At 39.0% G+C, this 24,028-nt stretch overlaps 1 protein-coding gene and 1 long non-coding RNA gene across 4 annotated transcripts in view; one reads left to right on the forward strand and one right to left on the reverse strand.

The window, feature by feature from the left end:
* Positions 1-18,955, reverse strand: part of FOXN2 (forkhead box N2) — a 77,541-nt gene extending 58,586 nt beyond the window's left edge. For 2 of the 3 annotated variants that reach the window (XM_060169277.1, XM_060169273.1), the window contains exon 1: positions 18,827-18,955. The gene's annotated coding sequence lies outside the window, so the exon portion shown is untranslated. Of the gene's footprint in view, positions 1-11,017; positions 11,117-18,826 lie in introns of those variants that run through there. The other variant, XM_060169274.1, reaches the window with a different exon arrangement.
* Positions 18,956-19,437: 482 nt separating this feature from the next.
* Positions 19,438-24,028, forward strand: part of LOC132531468 (uncharacterized) — a 202,213-nt gene continuing 197,622 nt past the window's right edge. Inside the window, exons 1-2 of the long non-coding RNA XR_009544111.1 lie at positions 19,438-19,640; positions 19,926-19,968. This is a non-coding gene — a long non-coding RNA (uncharacterized LOC132531468). The remainder of the gene's footprint in view (positions 19,641-19,925; positions 19,969-24,028) is intronic.

Here is a 24,028-nt window from a genome sequence, read left to right on the forward strand (position 1 = left end):
TAGTAATATAAATCCATAGCAAATAAGAAATAATTGCAATTAATTCAGTTCTACTGTGTTTAATACTTTTAAAAAGTGCTTTTCAAATTATATTATTGAATTTCATGTTATACTTTTCAACTTTAATTACGTTTTTATCTTACCTATATCATAGTTCTTAAGAACCCTAAATCCGTAAGTTATTGTTTGCAAGATACTTTTTTAATTGTTACAAATTTAGATTTAATCCATAATATTATTTAAGAATTCATTTTAGGAAATGAAAAATAGCACTGAAAAAAGACATCAAAATAAAATAATAGTTAATTTTTGATATCCCAAAGGAAATTTATTCCAATTTATTTCTTCCCTGCACCCTTGAGCCAATCATTGAATATTTCTGTCCTCATTACACAGAGAGGATAAATGAGGAAAATCAATTTTGCTGTTTCTAAAAAAATTTTACTACACTGGACTAAAAAGGAAGCATGCCATCTGTTATGTTCTACTAGAACTGGAAAGAAGTTGAAACCAGCTCTTGAGCAATCGTACTGAGAAGCCCCGAAGAAGACTTAAAGCACGGGATGATTAATCTGGAACTATGTGGCAGCATCTGACCTACAGATACAGTTGTTTCTCACCGTCTTCACCCTACTAGTCTAGCTTCCTATTTAAAATCAGTCTCATTATAAATACTTTAAACATCTAAATTCCTGAAGCATGTGACAAATGAGTATGATATTTGGTTGTATTTAATTATACATATTTACAATTTCTAATTATGCTTTTTTACATGGTCTTAAGACATCTGGAAACTTTATTTCTATTGACTTGCTATTTTACCTCTCACCAAGAACTTAATGTCATCAGTAAATTAAACAATCTTAGAAGTGTGAAAAGAGTAACCCGAGAGTAGGCCCCTTCTCAGATTTGTGGCTTTCCCATCCAATCACTTTAAAGTAACCAATATAAAAAACCATTTGACAGGCTAAGACAACCCTAGCAAGGGGAAATAGGCTGTCATTCACTTAGCTCACATGACTAAACAATGTTTTCCATAGGAAAAAAAAATCTACTACAGAGTTAAGGCATACACAGAAATCGAAAATGTTTGTGAATTTTATCAGAACTGCCTGGCAATTACTTCAATTCTTTACTGTAATTTAAGCTTTGTCTCTGATTAAGATTTACGATATAATAAAAGGAATTTCCATCTAATTTCCCGCTCCTTTCCTCACCTGCACCTCCTTAGGAATAAACCATTTTTATTAATTAATTATAAAACATACCATAACTCAAGACTGGAAGCCACAGTACTATATTTCCTAGATTTATTCAGCAGTATAATAAGCTTATAATAAGCTCAACATAAAATATTTTAGCGGGCTTCCCTGGTGGCGCAGTGGCTGAGAGTCCGCCTGCCGATGCAGGGGACGCGGGTTCGTGCCCCGGTCCGGGAAGATCCCACATGCCGCGGAGCGGCTGGGCCCGTGAGCCTTGGCCGCTGAGCCTGCGCGTCCGGAGCCTGTGCTCCGCAACGGGAGAGGCCACAACAGTGAGAGGCCCGCGTACCGCAAAAAAAAAAAAAAAAAAAAAAAATATTTTAGCAGTTTACAGATACTAATTATTTTCAAAATCTTAAAGAGTTCCTCATTTTTAAATAAGGAAAACAATTTTCTTGTTAATTTATCACATTGGTAGTGATAATAGTGTAACACTTATTGAGCACATACTATTTGCAAGGCTTTGTGTAACAAATTTAATGCTAGAACTTTAAAGATATTCTATTAACTCAAATTATCTGATAATTTTGGTAACCCTGAGGTTAGAAAATTAAGCCATATAAAAGGAACTCACAACCTTTCCTACAATACATTCTTTGTTTTAAGGTTCTCTATTATAAATACTGTCCATCGCATAAAATCCAATATTGAGATTACAGGGTAGATTCAAATCCCAAAAGTACTACTGCAAAAAGACGTATGTTTGATTATAATGCTACATGATGTCATGTATCCAGGACAACTGAAGCATTATGATCTCTTAGGGATAAAACTGCCTCTTGGTCATAGATTTAGGTGACACGGCATGTGACCCATTGTCTCGAAACAAAAAATGTGTGCAGCTGCATTTTCCTGTCAAGAAAGGGAAAGGGAGGGAAGGACGCAGAATACAAAAGGGTCAAAGATTTGTCTCATAGAGAAACAGTTTTTCAAATAGGGGTAAAAAAAGAAATAAAATTGGGGGGGGGGTCTTCCCTGGTGGCGCAGTGGTTGAGAGTCCACCTGCCGATGCAGGGGACACGGATTCATGCCCCGGTCCGGGAAGATCCCGTGGAGCGGCTAGGCCCATGAGCCACGGCCGCTGAGCCTGCGCGTCCGGAGCCTGTGCTCCGCAATGGGAGAGGCCACAACAGTGAGAGGCCCGCGTACTACAAAAAAAAAAAAAAAAAAATTGAGTGGGGGAAAACACCTTTCCCCAACTCGTGCTAAAAGCAGAGAACACTAAAATTGGGGAGGGGAGTGGGATCTGTTGTGGTAATCTTCCACTGAATCCACTTTTCTCCTAAGTTAACTTGCCCAAATACATTGTGTAACCATGGTTCAAATGCCATGTCTACCTAAACAATTTTGTGCTACTTGTATACAGTATATAGAGGTTCCCTACACATTGTTACAGCACTTGTCTCCCCCCCCCCGCCAAAAAAGTCTCAGTTGTTCATTTGTTTCTTGGAGAAATTAATATGAAGCAATAGCTTTATAAGTTAAAAAAAAAAGACTGCTTCTAACCAGTAAACAAACATGATATTTTCCATATAAAGACCAAATATATATATATTTTTTTAAACAATGAATCCCTAGCGCATAACCCTGCCTTTCACACAGAGAAATACTGGTTTCAAAAAATAGTACCATAAGAGATCTAAATTGAGTGAAAATTGTTTTCTCTGTCGAGAAAAATAGCTATTTCTAATAAATGTTTTTTAAAAGTTCATGACAAAATAATTTGTAAACTTCTATTAGTATCTAAAACATAGCACTAGTTTACCTTACATGTTACTAAACATAGTGATAGAAAAAAAGCGCTTACTAGCTTTCAGAGTAAATCTACCTGAGAAAACCCATCTTCTCAATCTTTGGGACTACAATCAATGCCATATCTGAACCAAAATGCGTTAAAGGCTGAAAAAAACTGACAGTACAGAAAAACAAACAAACCAACCACAAATGGAGAGAAATATCCTTACCATCTAGAATTAGAAGTAATGTCACCTGTGCTACAAACCATATAGTGACCAGTTAGCCAACAAGCACTTCGGGTTTTTTTTTAGATGTTGGGGGGGGGGGGTAGAAGTTTATTTATTTATTTATTTGCTGTGTTGGGTCTTCATTTCTGTGTGAGGGCTTTCTCTAGTTGTGGCAAGCAGGGGCCACTCTTCATCATGGTGCGCGGGCCTCTCACTGTCTCGGCCTCTCTTGTTGCCGAGCACAGGCTCCAGACACGCAAGCTCAATAGTTGTGGCTCACGGGCCTAGTTGCTCCGCAGCATGTGGGATCCTCCCAGACCAGGGCTCAAACCCATGTCCCCTGCATTAGCAAGCAGATTCTCAACCACTGCGCCACCAGGGAAGCCCAGCACTTTGTTTTTTTGATAGCCTTGTAACTGTACTTGAAAAGTTATTTTGAGAGGAACAAAGTTACAGAAACCTGAAAATCAACAGATCTAATGTCCTAAAGTACAAAGATAAATTTGGTTGGCATGTGAATACAAACAGGTGGTATTCTTTATCACCAAAATTTATTTATGTGTAATATGGTTTTCAGTGCCTTGAATATAAGCTATAATTAGTCAGCCATGCAGTACATCTACAGTGAATTGTTCCACTGAAAATAAGCATCTTTCAAAAGCACACTCATGATCAAAATAAATTTAATAAAGGCAGACAATGATATCTTACCTTACTAATAACCCCCATATCAAATTTGGAAACCATGATTAAAACTTAAGACTGTATACTGGTTGACTTAATATACTGATTTTATATGTAATTCTAAAAACAATACAAAAGCATGATTAACTTAACACAGAATTAAGTTCTCTTTAAAATAGGACTAAACTAACCCTATATGAACACTTAAGTAAATATATTTATGCTAAAAATCATTAAAGGTATATATTATTGGTATTTCCCTGGTGGCACAGTGGTTAAGAATCTGCCTGCCAATGCAGGGAACATGGGTTCGAGCCCTGGTCCAGGAAGATCCCACATGGCGCGGAGCAACTAAGCCCGTGTGCCACAACTACTGAGCCTGCGCTCTACAGCCTGCAAGCCACAACTACTGAGCCTGCGTGCCACAACTACTGAAGCCCGTGCGCCTACAGCCCGTGCTCTGCAACAAGAAGCCACCGCAACAACAGAAGTCCCCGCTCGCCGTAACTAAAGAAAGCCCACCTGCAGCAAAGAAGACCCAACACAGCCAAAAATAAATAAATAAATGTACTTTTTAGAAAGTATATGTTATTAAATAGACTATCTCCAGGGCATTTTAGAAAGTAGTAATACTTAACTGTAATAATCATTCAAGTTTCTAAATAAACTTACATGGAATATAAAACCCGAATTCTAAGTAGCCATATCAACTGCAGCTATTTACAGCTAGTTGTCACTACTAGTAGATAGAATCAGCAACTGAGTGGATGTTAGTTCCATTTGATAATACTATATAGAGAATACTGAAAGAGAATATGGCTGTTTTTCTTCTTGGAGGTAGATCAATGTTTATGGTGGTGTGTGTGTGTGTGTGTGTGTGTGTGTGTGTGTGTGTGTGTGTGTGTGTGTGTGTGTGTGTGTGTGTGTGTGTGTGTGTGTGTGTGTGTGTGTGTGTGTGTGTGTGTGTGTGTGTGTGTGTGTTTTGTTTTGACCTGTTGAGCTTGAGATACTTGTGAGATACTTAAGTAGAGTAGGCATTTGGGATATATGTGATCTAAAGTTCAGGAGAGAGGTTTGGTCTAGAGATAGATTTTGGAGTCATTAAACCTGAAATCTGCCCATCTTTCTCCACTTTCGCAGTCACAACTATAGTCCAGGTCAACATCATCTCTAATCTAGACCACTACAATGGTAGTCTACATGAATGGTACCCCCTACGGTTTGTGTTCTGCACAAACATACACAGTGGCTCTGATAATATCTTCCTAAATTAGTCCCCCTGCATCTATGCCTGATGCTCCTAATTTGTTTTCTATAACATAGCATAATCTTATAAAATGCAAAACTGAAAATGTCCCTTTCTTGCTTAATCCATCAAAGGGACCCTTAGGTCAAAGTCCAAAGACCTTAACATGGTGTATGAGACTCTGCCTAACTTAGCCCCTGTCTAACATCTCTGGCCTTATCTTTTGCCCCTCTCCCTTGTTCTCCCCACTTGAGATGTCTGAATAGGCCATGCTTTCTCCTCCTCCCTCAGGGTCTTTACAAATGCTACTATCTTTGCCTAAAATATTCTTCTTTTCATTCTTACTTGTATGTACATTTCACCTAGCCCTGGCTAACGGCTATCATTCGTATTTCAGCTTAAAAATCTTAAGAGAGACTTCCTCTAACATCCCAGACTACAGAGGGCCCCAAGTTCTTTTCTTCCATAATTGCCTATACTTTTTAATAACATTTGGCACACCTGAGATGGCTCAATATGCATCTTTCCTAACTGACTGAAAGCTCCATAATGGCAGACAAAACAGTTGTCTGTTTTGTTTACTGCTCAAATATTTATTGTCCAGCTCTGCTACTACATAACTGTGACATCTATAAACTGAGATGGTTGAACTTTTGTTCTACAATAATCTAAGTGCTATTAAAAACTGAAATTCAGGGCTTCCCTGGTGGCACAGTGGTTGAGAGTCTGCCTGCCGATGCAGGGGACACGGGTTCATGCCCCGGTCCGGGAAGATCTCACATGCTGCGGAGCGGCTGGGCCCGTGAGCCATGGCCGCTAAGCCTGCGCGTCCGGAGCCTGTGCTCCGCAACGGGAGAGGCCACAACAGTGAGAGGCCGGCGTACTGCAAAAACAAAACAAAACAAAACAAAACTGAAATTCAAATATTACTAGCTTTCCTGTAGATATATACATGGTAAGACCTACCTTTCCTACTTGTATGTACATTTCCAACATGTGTGAGTGTGTGTATAAATTATGTACACATAATTTATGTAAATGAGAGCTTTCTTACATAAAAACACTTTCTTACATAAAAAAATTCATTGAATGCTTATTGATACCTGGTGTTTTACTTGTATTAACTCTTTTAATCTTTGTAACAACTCTACCAGGCAACTGCTATTATCAGTGTCTATTTTATGTGGAAACAGATGCAGAGAGATTAAACAGTGTGCCCACATCACAAATCATGAAGTGGCACAACTGGGATATAAGCTCAGGGAATAATGTGACTCCAGAGCTCATGCTCTTCACTAGTATACTAGTTGCCACCCTACCTAGATTGCTCCATAAGAATAACAACAAAAAAGCTACATACTATCATCAATATATCTGACTCAGTATCTATCAATACATCCTCAACCTAATGCTCTTCCATATGAAGTTAGTCCAAACTAGACAAACCTGTTCAAATACTTCCTGTACATTTCTTTATATGCTTCCTCCTGCTATTCTAAACATCAGGATTGTCTACTCTCCTACCACCAATCAGTCAAAACCCTAATATTTAAGGCCTCACTTAATGACAACTCCTCCATGTAATTCCCACCTGAACTTCTCTTAGGGATTTTCAATCTCTCTCACAATGTTCCAATTGCATTTATATGTCCTCTTTTTACAGTAGTTATTTGTGTCAACAGCTCAAAAGAAACAATTGACATGAAATCACTTTATAAACACTAAAGTTCTGTATTATAAAGTATTTAATCCAGACTAAATAAAAAACCAGAGGAGACTAAGAAACAATGGGTTCAACACACCTAAGCAGAATACTTCAAGCAAGTACAACCTGGCTCTAACTAGACAAGAAACACAAAGGTAAAATTATACTCAAATTATACTGCATGATAAGTTTTTTCAATTAAACAAAGGAGACATTTTTTTTTCAAAGGAGACATTTTAATCAAACTATATGGAACAAAAAGTTGAAGGGTGAAATATGATATTCATTAAAAAAAATTTACTGAGCATTAACTTTCAAGTAAAGAATATTATGTTAGACAACTATGTTCCATTCTGCTCTGTGATCTTTTCACTTCCTAAATTTCAGTTCTCTACTTAAGAACTATTTGGAAAATAGTTTTATCACAAAAGGAAACTTTTAAACATTAATTATTTTAATTCCATCTGAACAACATGCTCTTTTGAAGTTGCAATTAAAGAAAGCCTAATGCTAATCCACGTGTATGAAGAACTACTAAAGGAAAAGTTTGAAAAAAACAGAGATAATGAGTTGTTAAAGGTACTGACACACCATTCATAAGCCTCCATTATGACTATAAAATCCACCTCACTCAATCCCACTCATTGGGGAAAGTTCCTACTCTGTGTTCCCACAGTACTAGAATCCATGTCTAGAAGGGTATGTCTCACACTGCAATTATTTACTTTCATGCATCTGATCCTTGTTATTAAACCCAATTTTTTCTCCATGATTTAAGAATGGTCCTAGGTGTACACAATGTAGGTTAGCTTTTGAATATTGGAAAAAGCTAAAGCATTAAAAGTCAAAGCACTAACACTTGACTTGTATATGTGCAACAGAAAGACAATCCCATGACCCTTTCACAATTTCCCAAAGGATCTTTAATAGATTCTTAAAGGCTCTCTTAACTATGAAGAAATAATCAGGGCAAAACAACAGGTTCAGAATTTTGTGACATCTATATACAATCAGTGGACGGCATTAAGTGGCAATAATTTCAGAAGAAATGAAAGTTTTTTGTCAAGATTTTAGGAAAAAAAGACATGACCACTCCCTGAATTAAAATTACCAGGAAGATGATTTTGGGAAGATGGCAGCTGTCGTGGCAGCAAATTCTTTTTTTATTTTTAAAAATTTTTTTATTTTTATTTTTTGCTGTACATGGGCCTCTCACTGTTGTGGCCTCTCCTGTTGCAGAGCACAGGCTCCGGACGCACAGGCTCAGCGGCCATGGCTCAGGGCCCAGCCGCTCCGCGGCACGTGAGATCTTCCCGGACTGGGGCACGAAACCATGTCCCCTGCATCAGCAGGCGGACTCTCAACCACTGCGCCACCAGGGAAGCCCGGCAGCAAATTTTTGATTCCTTGCAAATCTTCACATAAAAACAGGCAGAGCAGCTATAGAGCAAACCCCAAACCCATGGGTAATAACTACAATAAAACTATTTAACAAAGTCTCCCTGCAAACCTCAAAATACAAGGACGTAAACAAACCACCAATAGCCCACAGACTTATTTTCTATCAGTGTCTAAGTGAGAGAAAATAGAGGGAAGCAATGAGGTGTCTGAGGAACTTGAGAAGAGAAGCACAAAACAGCCAAAAGGTATTCCCTGGAAAGTACTGAGAGACAGTTTGTGAACAGAAGCTGAAGCTATTCCAAAAGTGGGTAAGTGCAAGGGGTCTACAGTAAGGCCTACAGGCATGGAACAATCCAGTCCCTTTGAGCTCTCAAAACTTGACCTTTGGGGCTCTCTTCCAAGACAGACCCTAGACTTAAGAGGAAGTACTGGGAATAGAAACAAAATTGAGCAGGACAGGGAAAAACAAGATTAAGGAAAGAGGGTCTGGACATAAGTGCCAGAGTAGAAAGAGCCAGAAAATCTCTGAAAGCCATCCACCATTTTTTAAACGATGGATAAAAACAAAAAACAGAGGACTGTGAAGTTAAAAGAGCTATCGGAACCAAGCCTCCTCCTACAAGTTCAAGAAAACTAGTTTCATAAAAAGAAATGATGAAAAGTGTTGAGGGTTGAATATCATACAAAGTTACAATAAGGAAAGAGAAACAAAAATAGTTAAATTTAGGACTTCCCCAGTGGTCCAGTGGATAAGACCCTGTGCTCCCAATGCAGGGGGCCTGGGTTCGATCCCTGGCCAGGGAACTAGATTCCGCATGCATGCCGCAAATAAGAGTTCTCATGCTATAACTAAGAAGCCCGCATGCCTCAACTAAGAAGTCCGCATGCCGCAAATGAAGAAGCCTGCATGTTGCAACAAGGATCCTGCGTGCTACAGCCAAGACCCAGTACAGCCTAAATAAATAAATAAAATAAATATTAAAAGAAAAATAGTTAAATGCAGAGAGAAGCAGGGCAGAGGGGGAAATGGGAGTTGTTCCATGGGTAAAAGTTTCCATTTCACGAGGTGAATATGTTTTAGAAATCTGCTGTACAACACATTTCCTATAGTTAACAATACTGTATTGTACACTTAAAATTTTAAGAGGGTAGATCTCGTGTTAAATGTTCTTACCACAGTAAAAATAAATAAGTAAATAAAATAAAGATATAAAAGAAAAAACAGGGAATAAAATGATATCCTACAATGAAAGCATGCCAGAAAGATATGCTCACAGGAGAGACAAAAATGAGCTTCTATTTCAAAAAGAGCTTAAAAAAATTATGTAAGACATGAAAAAAAAATCAGAACTAGAAAAGCTCAGGAAAGTGGGGGGGGGGTGGTGGTGGTGGTGTGATGAATTGGGAGATGGGGATTGACATGTATACACTAATACGTATAAAATAGATAACTAATAAGAACCTGCTGTATAATAAAATTTAAAAATTAAAAAAAAAGAGAAGCTCAAAAATAAAGTGACAGAGCTCAAGAAAGAATCTGAAATAAAAGGAAAAAAAACCCACTTCAGAAATGAAGACTTAAAGGAATACAAGAAAAAATAAACATATAAGATAAAGCCTTAAGAGAAACAAAGGGTAAAAAGGAAGAAAACTTAATCAGAAAGAAATAAAGAGGAAGGGAGAGAGGAAAGGTGCAAGCAGGCTAACCACACTGTCTAAGGACACATACTTGGGTAATAAAACCAAAAAGAAACTTAAGGGATTTTCAAAAAAGTTAGAATAGTGGTTAGGTTTTTTTTTTTTTTCTTGCGGTACGCAGGCCTCTCACTGTTGTGGCCTCTCCCGTTGTGGAGCACAGGCTCCGGACGTGCAGGCTCAGTGGCCATGGCTCACAGGCCCAGCCACTCCGTGGCATGTGGGATCTTCCCGGACCGGGGTACGAACCCGTGTCCCCTGCATCGGCAGGCCAACTCTAAACCACTGTGCCACCAGGGAAGCCCAGTGGTTAGTTTTTGAAGGAAGGAGTTATGTTTTGGAAGAGGCACTCGAAAGGGCTTCTAAGGTGGCTGGCAAAATTCTATTCCTTAACCTTGAAGATGGTTACATGACGGTTGGCCTTAGAATAATTCACTAAGCTGCACATTTCTTGTGTGGTTTTCTGCATCTACATTTTATTTTACAGTAAAAAGCATTTTAAAAATTTAGAAAATAAAAAACCATAAATGGTATTAATTTAAAACTTCTAGCTATCAGTAGAAAACATAGTAACAAAAAGCTCTTGGAATAATCTTCAAAATGACTTAAAAAAATTACACGGCAAACCGAGAGACAAGTTTCCCACAGTGTTTCATCATGAAGTTTGGTAAACAGGACAATGAATTAAAAGTCCACCACATTATTATATAGAACCTACCTGTTCTGCTTTTCACATGTAACACATAGTTTAAAAGTGTTTGACATTTACTTATTCTTAGAATAAATTTCAACTGATACTTAAAATTTGTAAAAGATTTTTTCAGTTAAGAGGTACTCTAAAACTGCGAAGAAAACTCACCTTTGAGACAAGCAAACACGGTCTTCTTAAAAATAAATATAATTAAATTCAACAAACATTCATTGAGCACATGTTATGTATGAGGTGTTTACAATTTAGTTGAAGAGATATGTAACACATATAAGAGGAAGCTATATATAGTAAGTGCTTTGAGAAAGGTACAAAGTAATATGGGTTCAGAAGAAGAAAAGGGCATCCCACCTGCATTAAAATTCGAACCAGACACATCTCATATTCCTCCAATCCATCTTCTACAATACTGGCAGAATGATCTTTCAAAGACCCCAAGTCCCCCTTTTAAAACACTTCACAAAATAACAGTACACAGCAGGCAATTCAAAAGCCTTACAAGAACCAGGCAGGCAACAAACAAGTGAAGCTGGTCTTCTGTAAGACAACAGAGAATTATGGAGACTGCCAAAAGAGGGCAGCTGCTTATAAGCTTCACCCAACCAACCCATGAAACCAATGCTGCCACGATGTTCAATTTTCCAAGGGACAAAAGAACTCTAGATTTTTGTGTGAAATGTACCAATATTTAAGTTTTGGCAAATATGCAAAAAAATTTTTTTTAAATATTCCTGGCCAAACAAAACACAGCTGTAGGTAAAGGTTGCAAACTGTGGCTTACAGGAATGGGTCTGATATTAATATTCCAATAGAGGGTCCCTACTGTCCTCAAAATTGAATAATGGCTGTCTTCCAATTCAAAGGAAAAAAATGAACAATTTTCTCTTATAAAGTTTTCTTCAAACTTTAGCATCTGCTACCATTAGTCTGCTAGCAATAGCAAAAATGCAAGAAAAAGTAGAGAAGGAACATTTGATCGTAGCCTCAAAACAGTTTAATCTTTTTTTGGTTGTGATTGTTTTTATCAAAAGTTGTGCTCATACCCACCATTTTATACTACATAACGTGTTATATGGTCAAATTTTCTATTCCTAAAATTGTTTCTAGATTGTATGATAGAATCAAATATACAAATGTATCTGTTCTTTAGCAAAAGAATGCCATGAGACTCCAGAAAAACCATGGGCCTAATAAAATCTACAATCTTTAGTACGGTGGCCTACAAATTCCATAAAAAATCTGGTTCCTGTTTGCACCTATTTCACACCACCCCAAGCTTCCGGAATATACAATGCTCTTTAACTTCTTCATGCTTTTAGATGTATTTTAGGCTCTCCACCCCATGTTTCAGAGAGACTCAAAGTCATCTCTCTAGGAGCCTTCCTTGAATTATACAATTTTTTCCAATCATGCTTCCTTAGCATCCTATTTAGAGCCCTATTATAGAACTTAATTGCTATTTCTGATTATTCATAATTATTTGCTTATCTTTCCAACTCAGCCACTAGACCAGCAGTTTTCAAACTTTTGATGCTATCCCACAATAAGAAGTATATTTTTATAAGAGATCCATGATACTTACATATGTAACGGAAACAAAATGAAATAGCACTTTTACCCTTACCACATACAACACACTGAAATTTTCTATTTGATTGTATTAAGAGATGTTGGTCACAATTTACTATATTGATTCTCTATCATCCATTTAAGAAATATTGTACTAGAATATAAATCCTTGTAGGCAGAACAAAAATACATTCATTTTTATGCTCTACCGCAGACCATAACATTTAGTAAGCAAATGTTTAAATGAATGAAAATAGCAGCATCCTGTACTAGAAAAGTAAAAGACTAATAATAAGGTTTTGAAGTCAAGCAGACCCATCACCTACCAACTTTCTTATGCAATCTCTGACAAATGACCTAACCCCCTTACATCCCAAGGAATAACACCACTTACTTAATTCACTATGACAATAAAGTAGTGGCATTCATGTCACAGAATAGGCATTCTATAAATATTAGTTTGTTCTCTTTACCCTGTATTCTTCCTTACTTTTTCCTGGGAAAGAAGTATCTCATCCTGGCAAATATCCATTTTTCAAAGACTTCAGGTCACAGTACAAAGAATATGAAATTTTAAAATCTGACAGACCTGGGCTCAAACACCCAGGGCTGCATTTACATAACTTCCGTTTCTTTATAATAAAATATGTCCCGCACAGTTGTTTTGGAGAATTAAATTATATACTCATGTGTCTAGTATAATGCCACGCCAGAACATAGTAGGCACCTGATAAAAGGTAGTAATTGTTGCCATGATTATTAATAAATGTTGCTCAATCAGCATAGAGGTAGAATTTAAATTGAACTTTTAAGGATGGAGGAGTTGGACAGAGGCATAGGGCAGGCAGAAGGAACAGTAAAATCTCAATTTACAAGAAATCTCTTCCTGTTTTCCTGTATTTCCTCTTTTAAGATAAACAAACCACAAGGATGTAAGTTTATCAATTTCCTCAATTCTCTACCTCCAAGGTTATATAAAAACTCAAAATAACTGTTCTCTGTGTCAAAATTCTAAGTTAAACATTAAATTATGCTCAGTGGGCTGAACACTATAAAATGTGAAAAGTGTAAATGTATTAATAATACATTTTAGGGAGAATTTCAATAAGAGTCCAAAGTAACAGTGCTTTTAGTTAACCCAGGTAAGGAGAAAAAATTAACTGCAATTCTTATTCAACACGTCTTTCAAACCACTTCTTAGAAAAAAACCTCTAAGTAGCAAAAGCACCAAATGCCTCTGAAATACAATCAAGAAGCCAAGAATTTTCTTATACAACCTGCAAACTTTATAAGATACGAAGATAATTAACAATAATTAAACTATTCTGCTAATTAAACAGTAGTACACCTACTTGGAGAGAATCAAAGTAATTTTCCCTTATCCATGTTGGTAGCAAAAAGATGGTTATTTTAATGGTATATATATTTAATCTTTTTGATAACAGCATATTTTCTAAATGGCTACTTAAGAACTTTATTTAGCCTTTTAGGCTTACAGTAATACTATACTTACAACTGTCAGTGAAAAGACCTATGTAGGTGAGGGGATAAATTCTATTTACTTTATGTTCACATCAGGCAGACTCCAAAAGAGTAGAAATGATGTCTCTTGCTCACCACTATATCCTTAGCACTTAAATACAGAAGATGCTCAATGAATATTTGTCCAAGTTTAATGTTTATTTATGGACAAGAAAATTAGATTGAGGGAAATAAAAATATACATGAATTAAAATTAGGTCAAGGCCTTGAGCATGAGCTGTTTTTGGAAACTTGATTCCAAAGAGTATGATTGGGTGGGGAGTGAAACCCAACGAAGACCTCAAACAGGTGATCAACATTTGTCAACATTGTATCAATTTTATGTTCTTAGTATATACCCTAATAAGCTGTGAAGAAAATTGCACTTCACCTCTGTTGTCTTCCTCCCTAAAACTCTAACCCCAGTCTAATCATGAGGAAAATGTTAGATAAATCTCAACTGAGGGACATTCTATAAGATTTCTGACTAGTACTCCTAAAAACTGTCTCAATCATCAGAAATAAGAAAAATTTGAGAAACTAGAATTCTGGAACAGAAAAAGGACACTAGGGAAAAACTAATGAAATCTGAATAAAGTATGTAATTTAGTTATAAAGTAGCAATTTTGTTTCCTTAGTTGTGACAACTGTACCACTGTAATGTAAGATGTTAACAATAGGGTAAACTGGGTGAGGTATACTGTACTATCTTGCTATTTTTCTGTAACTGTAAAACTATTCTAAAATTAAATGTTTATTTAAATTTAAAAAGTTAGGGTAAGGGGAATAAGAAATATATGAATCAAAATCCTTTGGAAGTGAATGATGATAAACATTCTTTTGGTTCCTATATATTTGGTAGCACTCTCATAAAGTGGAAATTAAGTTACCGAACAAGTCTACAGTATTAATTATGAAGTCACATATGACCAAAGCAGATGCCCCTTATTCTTGTTTCCCAAAGCATCATTCTTAGGCCTCAACACTTCAATTACTAACTCTATAACAAAAAATTGTAACATTAGCTGTCACCTCTATATTGAATGGATTATCTCACAGCTCTAATCTCTAGTCATTAAAGGTTATATTCACCTTGATATCTCCCACTCACCTAACACTCCAACTAAACTCACCATCTTCTTGACTATGCTCCCCTTCCAAACCTCCTTCTCAAAGTTACTAATTTGTCCTTTAATAGATCTCTTTCCTTCCCATAGTCAATAATTAGTCCTGCACGCTGCTGTCAAATGAACCTTCCTCAAATAAGGATTTTATCCTATCATGCCCAAGCTTAAATGCCATTTTTTTGGCATTAAACTATGCTTAAATTCAAAAGTGATGTTTTCAAGCCCATCCATAATTGGTTATTCCTTTGTACCCTTCACTTACAAAGAAAGACCTTTCCATCCATCTCTCTACCTCATAAGTGCTGCCTTTCCTTTACTCAGAAAATAATCAAATACTCACTAAGCATATAACATATACCTGAGGTGGGGGGAAAAGACTCCTCTGGGTGGTCAAAGACTATAATTTTCTTGGGGTGATAAAACCTAAAAAGATAACAAAGAATATGGGAATTTGTCTTATTCAAGGCTGTAGCCTCAGTTACTGTAACAGTGCCTGGCACATGGCAGGTGCTCAAAAAATATTTATTAAATAAAAACAAGGCAGTATAGAATGCTACAACCCAACAGAATAATATGCTATTAGAAGAAAGAATTTCAGTTGGAGAGGTGGAAGACAGGTCTAAAATTCTATGATTCTAAGGCTAGAAGGGCAATCAAGATTTTAACCAAGCCTCAAGTTTGAGAAGATCTTCAACAGTTAAGAGGATGTGTGCAGGTGCATTTCCAACAGAAAAATGTTGTATCAGCAAACGTAAAAAGTAGTAAATTGTTATACCATGTTGAAGTAGTGAATAATGAACAGTTCCTGTACGTCAGTGGAAGATAAGAAGGGAGAAGACTGGGACCAAAGTTTGAAAAATCTTGAGAAGAAATTTGGTATTATGCTTGATATAAGGTGTTTTGGTTGTTAAAGTGATATAACCTTTAGGAAAATTAATCTAATGGGAGTAACATGAAGGTTAGACTTTTGAAAACAAAAGCCTTACTTTCTTCAAGAAGCCTCCCCTATCTATATCATCTCACATTGTAAACTTTTTTTCACATATATTAATCATGTCTCTTCAACCCAAGAATAGGGATCAAATATTAGAACACTTTTTCTTCCCTAAGAAATCAGCAAAGGGACTTCCCTGGTGGTCCAGTGGTAAAGAATCCGCCTTCCAATGCAGGGGACCCAGGTTTGATCCCTGGTCAGGGAACTAAGATCCCACATGCCGTGGGGTAACTAAGCCAGTGTGTCACAACTAGAGAGAGAAAACCCGAACACCACAACTAGAGAGAAGCCTGCGGGCTGCAACGAAGACCTCACACAGCCAAAAATTAAAAATTAAAAAAAAAAAACATCAGCAAAGAATTGGGCCCTCAAAACTTTGTTTTTGGAGGACCTTTTTACATTTATGCAAAACCCACTTACTAAAATGACAACAATCTAAAAGCAAGGCACACACATATAAGCTGCCATAAGAACAAGATTAATCCTTGTTTGGATGGCACTTTTTAAAGTTTTATTTGATAGCCGGATTCCATAACTAATAATGTAGCTATCTCCCAGCATATGTTTTCAGTGCTTCCTGCTTTATATAAGTATTTCTTCACCTCATTTAGTTTTCTTTCTCAACTATGCACTGCTCTCAGTGGTCAGCACACATATTCATTTCTCAATTGCATTATCTTTTCCGCACCTAAGCCTCTCCAATCTTTTTAACTATTAGCTTCACTGAATTAGAATGAGAATTAAAATTCTAATGGTACTACTGTAACTTCTCCACACAGTTCTTTTAAACATTCTAAGTGTTTTCTGTGGTTTAGCATTCTTCAAGTAAAACTGATTCAAATAAAAACATGTTACAGAAATAATTCAAATTCACCAAAACATTTACAAAATGAAACACGATGCACTAGTAACCAAGGATTGTATGTAATTCTTAAATTCTATAAATTCCAAACTCTCCAAAAGTTTATCTTCAACCTGTTTTTTACCTTACTTTAGAATAATTTATTTAAAATTATTTCATTTTATTTATTTTACTTTTTATTAATTTTTTGCTCTTCAGCCCTTGACCTTTTACTTTCATATATTCTAAAACTTTAATTTCATTCCCTTAATATCTGTTGATGTTAACATTTATATAAACTGTTAATACTTTTCCTTAAAAAAGCTTAAGAAAGTGCCCATGCACAAATCAAACAAGTATTTATTTTATCCCTAAACAAGTATTTTCACTGGTAATATATTTATATCTTTTCAGATCACAATTTTTATGTAAAAAGAGAAAAACTGAGATTTTTATGAAACTATTCTGCAGAAATCCTGCAGAATGTGATTATTTCTGATTACATTAGAAACTTTCATTAACGACTCTGAAATTCAAACGGTTTTTTCCCAAAGTTGAGAAACTCCGTAATGTACTCTTCTATTCCCCATCACTCCTTAATGGTACCTAACACTGCTGCTTAGATTTTAAAGATAAATCATCAAAACAGCAGAAAGCAAAAATGTCAATATATACATTACAAGGACTGCTAGAAAACAAAGTCTTCCATTCGGTTGGTACAGAGATAGACATGAACGGTTCAGCTTTTTCCACTTCCATCTCAGAAAACACCAAAATACATGTGGATGCAAAGCTACTGCGTGGTTACAAAGCCCCCTGGCTGCCAGTGAAGCCTCAGCCCTGGCTGCGCTAGGGCGCTCAGTTACACTCAACCGGCCACGTGGCTGTCACAATCAGAAGACAAGATTAACAGCGTAAACTAACCTGAAAATAATAACCTCCTCCCATAACCTCGGAGTTGGGGTAGAAGAAATAAAGTATGCGTCATTTCTTTGCACGCTAAGACTTTTTTCTGTAAGGAGAAAACCAAGTACAGAGGCGGCTTTAAAGAGGCTTTAAAGCAGAAATCAGGTCCAGGAAGATCCCGAGAGTGTGCCCCCAGTTTATTAAGACACGCCAACTCCCGTGAGCTGCGATGGGAACAGAGGCACTCTGCAAAGGGGCAATGGGGTGGAGTTGAGTAAGACGGAGCACTACGCACATGGGCCGCTTTCCCCTGACTCCCACCGTCCTCCCGGGTTCCAGCCTCGCTGCTGTTGCGATGGGGCGAACTCAGAAGGCTGAAGGGCCTCGCACACGCCCACACGACCTCTCACCTTCCCGGTAAGGGCACAGATAACCAAGGGCCCAAGAGAAGCGGCGAACAGGAAGTGTCCATATTGCAGCGCTGAAACACTAACTCCCATCCCACCAAGACAGCAACCCCCGGAGGCCCCCCGGGCGCCCGCTGGAGGAGGGGCCAGAGGGTGCCTGGGTCGGCCACCCCTACATCCGGGACCCGCCCCTGCCCACCCCCAACGCCCAGCCGCCCCGCTGCTCGAAGTTCAGTGCCGGCCGCGCCCGGAACCTCCCCGGGCACTATTTGGCCGGGCCCAGCCAGTCCGCCCGGGGCCGGGCGAGGGCTCCACGCCCCGCACGTCTTGCTGCACTTTATGCCGGGGGCGGGGGGAGGGGGTGCGTCTGTGCTGCAAAGACTCCCGACGGGTTTGGGGCGCTTCCCCCAACAGCAGATTCGTCCCGAGTCGAACCCTAAGCGTCCTCGGGGCCACCTCCAAGCCTTTCTGAAGAGCCGGCACCCCTCGCCGCGGTTTCCGCCGCGCGACACCCCCTCCCGGGCGGTCATTACACCCCTCAGGAAAAACTCCTAACTCCTCACGGGGCCGCACTACCCTCAGTTCGCCACCACCCCGGGAGCCCACACGCCACCCAAGGCGCGCGCAGGGGAGACCCCCGCGCCAGCGCCAATCCCTCACTGGACAAAAATGTCCGGGCCCGTCACGGGACAGCCGCCTCCGCGCCCCACGCCCGGCGGCCGCCGCACTCTCTGCCCGGACCGCGGACGCCGGGCGGCGCCTGCTGAGGAGGGCGCCGCTCCTCCCGGGACTCACCGTCAGCTCGGCCGCCGCAGCGGAGGGGTGAGGAACGAGCAGGGGAAGACACAATATGGCAGAGCACCGCAGCTGCTCTCGGCGGCTTCCAGTAGCCGCCTCCGGGAAGACGCGGCAACGAGCAGGCAGCGGCAGCTGCGGTGGCGGCCGCGGCAGTACCACATCCCCCTCCGGCTCTCTTCCTCCCCTCCCTCCGCCCTCCCCCGCTGCCATGGCAACGCGGCGCCAAGGAGATGAGCCCCGCCCCTCCCTCCGGTCCCCGCCTCCAGCGACCCCTTGGGAGGGGGGCTCCTCCCGTCCCTCCCTGTCCCCTCCCACCTCCTACCGGGGGGCCAGGACTGGGACCCGGCAGGCTGCCCAGGCAGCGGGTGTGGGAGGAAGGGGGATGCGGTGTCCGGAAGGGCGGGGCTCGCACGGAAAGCAGGGCGGAGACGTTGTGGGCCAGTCGGGTTTCGGGCTGAGGAGGGGCTGGGGAAGGCGGGAAAATGGAAAGGCCTCGCTTGCCCCGCGAAGGACCTATAGGAATGCGGCGGGGCGCGGCGCGGCCGCTGAGTGGCCGAGATGGGGCGGAGGCGGGTCGCGGCTGGGCGGAGCGACGGGTGGCCGCCCGGCTGGTCCGTCTGCGGAGGCTGTGCTGGGACTGCAGCGACGGCCCTCAAAAGTCCGAGCTTCTGTGGGTTTCCTCAGGAGCTTTCCGGCATTGGCCAAGCTTTGAAAGAGCTTTAGGAACGATAAAGAACTAATAGAAACTTAAAGTAGTATCACCCTCGCTTGACTGAAATTTTGTGTGGAAACTAAGCTCAACGTGTCTGAGGTAAAAAAAAAAAAAAAAAGACAGGAATCAGATCCAAAATTTAATAAGCATTTACTGGGCGCTCACTAAGTGATACGGGTTGGGCTAAATTCTTTACATGCATTGTCATAACCATAGTGCTAAAATAGCATTGCCAGATAAAATACAGGTGTGCCCAGCTAAATCTGAATTTCAGCATAAGAATGTACCAGTTGGGAAATACTTCCTAGTTTATTTTGTTTGTTTGTTTTTTTTTTGCTAAATCTGCCAACCCTATCCTAACTGTTACTAATTCCAACTTTACAGATAAGGAAACTGAGGCATAGAAAAATAACGTGTCAAATAGAGGGTAAGTGACAAAACTAAGCCTCCATTTTACTGCTATCATTTTGATCCTGATAATTAAATCTCTGAATTCCTATATCTACATCTTCAAAAACTAGAGTAGTGATACCTATCTCACAAATGTGTTGAATGGATTTTTTTTTAAAAGGGTATATGAAAGAGACCTGGACGGTGACTGAGGCATAGTAGGTACTAACAGAAGTTCATTTCCTTCCTGAAAAATGAATGTTAACTGTATATGTGCCAGGCTCTAAGTATAAAGTGGGCAGAATATGAAACAAGCTGCCTACTGACAACTAAACAAGTCAAGCTGTGGGGGTGACAGAGATACAGAAGAATTATAGGAATCACAATATATAATAACAAAAATGGAAGTTTCATCCCCTCATTCCACAGATGAAAACACTGTTTATACGATTTGTCCAGTCATCTACTAGTTCCATTTGTTTTTCATTACACTGTCCTGGAGGGCCTCGTAGCTGCATTCAGAGTAAGAGACCACAAGGCAAATGTACAATGTGCTTCAGTTGAAGCAACAGTTGCTTCATTTGAAGCACGAGTTGCTTCACTTTCTCCCTTAAGCTCAATCACTGTTACCCCCTCATGTGGACAAAGTCAAGGAAGTTTCTAGAGGAACAGTGTAGCAGAAAGGGAGAAGAGGTAAGAAGGAAGAAAGTTTGAGAGAAGGTGGCTTCTGGAGAGCGACAGTCTCCTCAGACCTCAGTCTTGTTTTATCTCTGCTGGTCATTGTCATGGTGGCCACTAACATAGGTCTTCATCTCCTTATAGATTATTGCACTAGTGTCTTACTTGATATATGGAACTTTAGTTTCTGTTTTTCCTTCTAATCTATTTTAAACTCAGGTGACAAAACAATCCTCCTCAATTCCAGAAGAATTGCAGAATTTGAGAACTGGAAGTTATATATACTTTAGAGATATATCATCTAGGAGCCCAATCTATCATGGATGGGAAAACAAATCCAGAAAAGTGATGTAACTTGTCCATGGTCGAATAATGAACCTACTGCATCCGCATCCACTGAGCTTTCTCTGCTGGTCCTCTCTACTGACTGATTCACCCCAGAGAGGCTGGCACATTTAAATAATCTCTGCGGGTAAGGCTCAGGTCTCTTAGGAAATCTGTCACACAGTTCAGAGTCCAGGGACACTTTTATACTTAGAGGCTATTTTAGAGGGCTTTGAATATCTACCAAGGAAAAGCTCTGATTAAAAATAATAATGTTTCAGAGTGAGTAGCTTTTTCCCAGGAGTTTACAAGAGTAAAAAGTCTAGGAAACCAGAGCCTAACTCTTTAGGAAAAAAAGGATCCTGGCGTTTAAGATCTCCTGCAAAGCTTGTATTCTTTTTTTTTTTTAAATAAATTTATTTATTATTTGTTTTTGGCTGCGTTGGGTCTTTGTTGCTGCGCACGGGCTTTCTCTAGGTGTGGCGAGCGAGGGCTACTCTTCGTTGTGGTGTGTGGGCTTCTCATTGCGGTGGCTTCTCTTTTTGCCAAGCACGGGCTCTAGGCACGTGGGCTTCAATAGTTGAGGCATGAAGGCTCAGTAATTGTGGCTCGCGGGCTCTAGAGCACAGGCTCAGTAGTTGTGGCACACGGGCTTAGTCGCTCCACATCATGTGGGATCTTCCCGGACCAGGGCTGGAACCTGTGTGCCCTGCATTGGCAGGTGGATTCTTAACCACTGCACCACCAGGGAAGTCCCAAAGCTTGTATTCTTCTTTCTCCAAAATACTTTAAAAGAACGTACTCATTAGTAAACTTTACTAGAAGACAAATGCATTAAAAAATATATTGTTTAAAATGCCCTCATGTTTAGGTTGAAAAGTGATAGGAACTCAAATATACATGTTTAAATTTTAAATGTATTTATCATTGTATCATGTGTATTTAATAAAAGACTGTTTGATCATGAATTGATGCGTCCAAAAGTAACCAGTTTACCAATACGGAATCTAGACTTCAAGCCCCTTGAGGTCAGTGATCATGTCTTTTTCATCCTTATAATGTAATTTCTTAGAATAGCTTTCAGAACAAAGATGATGTTCAATAGTATTTGTCAATAAAAGAAGTAACTTTCCTCACATGATATCAGAACTCAGATGCAACATTCCTAAATACTGAGATGCCACTTGGACTCAAAAGATTGTGAATGAAAGTTAATTCTTTTTTCCTTTAAGGATTGTTTTCAAAGTCCTTCTTAAAAACAACTACCTATGTTTAATCATAGCTACATTTGTATAAGCCCTGGTATTGGGATTAATTTGGACCAATCCTCCTATTGAGGAGACTAGAAAAACTCAACAAAATATTAAAAAATCAATTCAAAGGCATCAGAGAGTTAATAAGATAGGAATTACCAGGCCATGGATCTGAGGAATGATGGAGGCCCAGGGACATCCATTTATCCATTCCATAGAAGGTTGCTGGGAGGATGAGCAGGGATGAGGGACAATGATTGGAATTCAGGGTGTGCTAAGGAGGCAGGAGGAGAGCTCTGTTGAAACTCCCTTGCTTTGTACTAGGAATCCAAATGGCTACATCCTAGAAGTAAATGGGTGACATCTCATTTTCAAAACATCTCAACCCTGAGAGTGGATTAGGATAATTCCTTGAGCTAATACCCACAAGACTTTGGTGGAGGCAAACTAAAATCCTTCCTGGAGTAAAGTAATATCATGCTAGGCCTGAAGTCATTTCTACTAATAATTTTGCAAATACAAAGTCTAGTGTACAATTAAAAGTAAGTCATACAAGGAAAAAAAATCAGCAGAAACAACAGAGAACAAAAACAGACCCAAAAGGAGTTCAGAGAGTGAAATTATCAAACAGATTTAAAAATAACAATGCTTACTATATATAAATAAATAAAGTAATATCATGCTAGGCCTGAAGTCATTTCTACTAATAATTTTGCAAATACAAAGTCTAGTGTACAATTAAAAGTAAGTCATACAAGGAAAAAAAATCAGCAGAAACAACAGAGAACAAAAACAGACCCAAAAGGAGTTCAGAGAGTGAAATTATCAAACAGATTTAAAAATAACAATGCTTACTATATATAAATATATATAGGCAGATAACTAGAAACTTGAAAAAAGAATCAGATGAAAATTTTAGAACCAAAAAGTTCACTAACTGAAAATAACTCAGTGATGGGTATAATAACATATTAGACACATATAAAGTTAGGGAACTAGAAGATAAGTCAGAAAAAAATACTCAGAATGAAGCACAAAGAATAAAAAGGATGGAAAATACAGAACACAGGGAAAGTATGTAGAAGATACAGTGATAAAGTTTAATATGCACGTGAATGGAATTCCAGAAGGAAAGAAAAGACAGTATTGGGCAGAAATAATATTTGAATGAATGAATCCCTAGCAGGATAAAAAAAATTTTTCAATCAACACAATTGACACATAAACACATTATGAAAAAACTGCTAAAATCCAAAGACAAAGAAAAATCTTAAGAGCAGCTAGAGAAAATAAGAATTGATCTTTAAAGAAACAAAAATTAGACTGACAACTAATTTTTTAAAAAATATTTATTTATTTATTTATTTGGTTGTGCTGAGTCTTAGTTGTGGGATACTCATTGCAGCATGCAGGATCTTTGGTGCGGCATGCAGGATCTTTGTTGCGGTATGCAGGATCTTTTAGTTGTAGCAGTTGTAGCATGCGGGCTCTAGTTCCCTGACCAGAGATTGAACTTGGGCCCCCTGCTTTGGGAGTGTGGAGTCTTAACCACTGGACCACCAGGGAAGTCCCACAACTTACTTTATAACAGAACTATCTTAAGCCAGAAAATGATAGAATGATAACTTCAAAGGACTAAATATTTCTAAAATATTTTAAAAATGAAGGTAAAATTTTCAAAATAGAGTATTTGTCACCAGCAGATTGATAGTGGCATTCTTTAAGCAGAAGGAAATTATCCTAATTGTTAAATCAGAGATACATGAGGAGGGCTTCCCTGGTTGTGCAGTGGTTAAGAATCTGCCTGCCAATGCAGGGGACACAGATTCGAGCCCTAGTCTG

This window comes from Lagenorhynchus albirostris, chromosome 13 (genome assembly GCF_949774975.1).
Source record: "Lagenorhynchus albirostris chromosome 13, mLagAlb1.1, whole genome shotgun sequence".
Lineage (NCBI taxonomy): Eukaryota > Metazoa > Chordata > Mammalia > Artiodactyla > Delphinidae > Lagenorhynchus > Lagenorhynchus albirostris.